Below are 2,500 nucleotides of genomic sequence, written 5' to 3' on the forward strand. Positions count from 1 at the left end.
TGTGAGCTCTACTGGTCTCTGTGTGTATGTATTCCATGGACACAGCACAGAGTTTATTCCATACAGTTTGTCTTTCACTGCCACACTAGAGTGTGTATTTTATGTGGACATGTATTTCACAAAATATATGTCCTGCTCACAGGAGTGAGTTCATGTGTGTGTGTTTGTGTCCGTCTTTGTGTGTGCGCGCACGCGTGTGTGTGTGCGTGTGTTTGTGTGTGCATGGTGCATGTGTGTATTTGTGTGTCTGTTTATGTGTGTTTATGTGTGTGTGTGTATATATATATATATATATATATATGTGTGTGTGTGTGTGTGTGTGTGTGCTATTGGTCTGTCTTTGTAGTTCCATTCTGCCGAGGTGCCCATCTCCCACATACAGTAACCTCCACTGCCCTTCCCAGAAGCCCCTTGCTTTCTGACCCTCTCTCAGTGTCTGGTGTGACCCCTTGTCGAGGGGTCGTCTCTTTGATTCTGTGTGTCTCTGTCTCAGCCAATCACAACTGCTTTATCTGGACAAGGTCTTCACCAGCCAATCAGACATGCCATGGCTGAGCACGTGACAAGAGTAAACAACAAATATCAAAGACCAAACAAACAAATTGTTCAGAACAATTACACTCTTTTTTTATCCTCTTTCTTACATTTTTCACCTTGTGGTCATTTTGTTTAACAGATGAAAATGTCTGGTTCACAAGTTACTATTTTCAGAATAGCCTTCAATATTCTATACAGACCTTGTGTGTGCATTTGTGTGTGTGTGTGTGTACTGTGTGTGTGTGTGTACTGTGTGTGTGTGTGTGTTTGTGTGTGTGTGTACTGTGTGTGTGTGTGTGTGTGTGTGTGTGTGTGTGTGTGTGTGTGTGTGTGTGTGTGTGTGTGGCTGTTCTTTCTGAACGATAAAACAGAATTTGATATGCAGTGTGTTATGTACAGTGAGGAAACAGAGCAAACAGGAGAGTTCAGCTACATTACTCTGCTGGTCCGCTATCCTCTTATCTCCACACGTTATCCACACTGACTGCCTCCTCTCCACATTTAAGTCCGAATACATGACACTGACCAGTACAACGGTGTTATGTCCAGTTGTTTACTACACTGTTGTAAATACCCATGTACAGTCATCACTAACCATGCTCAGGGTTAAAGGCAGTTGCAACGACAATGACAACTTACTATTCCGTCCACCAAAAAAAAACGTGAAACCACAAGCTCACAGCTTACCTGGAATAAGATTCATAATTCCACCTGAGATACGTGCCGGGCGGGGAGAAAGGAGAGGAGAGAAGAGGAGAGGAGGAGAGGAGGAGAGGAGAGGAGGAAAGGCAATCACGCCATTCTCTCTGTGGGCCTGAGAGAGCATTCACAGTAGACAGTCACAGTGCACAGACTAGGCCGATGGTGGGGTGGGGGGTGAGGGGTGTAGCCACCCAAAAGCGCATTCCTGGGGTGGGGCGGGCGGGTCGGAGTGGGGACGTGGTGCGACCCCCAGTACCAGCCAGCCGGTCGGTCGGTCGACCTGCCGGGGAAGTCAGCCGTGATGCAGCGCGATGAGTCCGATAACGGCACGCGGAGCGGAGCGCAAATCGAAGCGCCAGGCGAAAAAGTGCCGACGGCAGCAGAAACCGCGGCAGAACAGGGGGCAGACGGGCTCAACTAGGACAGCCAGGCTCAATGGACGGGGCACAACAAGGGCAGCGTGGGCAGCTCTCTCTTCCTCACACACCATCTCCCTCTTCCTCTTCCTCATCCTCTGCTCCCTGCTTCATCACTGCTCCGCTCCACTCTTAAGATTCCAAGGCTCTCACGCTGCTGTGATTCCTCTAGCTCTAGTGTGTGTGTGTGTGTGTGAGAGAGAAAGAGAGAGAGAGTGTTTGCGTGTGAGAAAGACAGAGGGAGTGAGAGGGAGAGGAAGTGTGTGTGTTTGTGTGTGCGTATGAATGTCAGTGTTTCTGCTTCCTCACTCTAACTGGAACACTGTGCCGCCTCTAAATGCACACACACACACACACACACTTGTGTGTGTATTTCCACACAACATCCGGCCTCTGACAAACAACCCAACAGCATGCACACACATACACACACACACACGCACACACACTCATACTCTCTCTCTCTCTCTCTGTCTTCGACCAGCCTTTTCTCTTTCTGTCCTTCCTCTCTCTGTCCTTCACTCTCACTTTCTCTCTCTCTCTCTCACTCATTCACTCTCTCTCTCTCCCTCTCTCTCTCTATTTCAGTAGGAGAGAGTGGAGAAAACAAGCAGCGCCTGTGAGAGACAGCTTGTGAAAGAGAGAGAGGCAGCTGCTACTGTCACTAACTCAAGTGTGCATGTGTGTCTTTGTGTGTGTGTGTGTGTGTGTGCGTGCGCGTGCGCACGTGTGTGTGTGTGTGCATGCATATGTGTGAGTCCTTGTGTGTCATTATGCATCTGTGTACAAGCACTTGTGCATATGTCTGACCATGCAATGTGCCTTCTTGTGTGAGTGACTGGGAG

This window comes from Alosa pseudoharengus, unplaced genomic scaffold, assembly GCF_046254945.1.
Source record: "Alosa pseudoharengus isolate Yale_2024_CS ecotype anadromous, Long Island Sound unplaced genomic scaffold, YU_APseudo_1.1 YU_APseudo_1.1_scf_7, whole genome shotgun sequence".
Lineage (NCBI taxonomy): Eukaryota > Metazoa > Chordata > Actinopteri > Clupeiformes > Clupeidae > Alosa > Alosa pseudoharengus.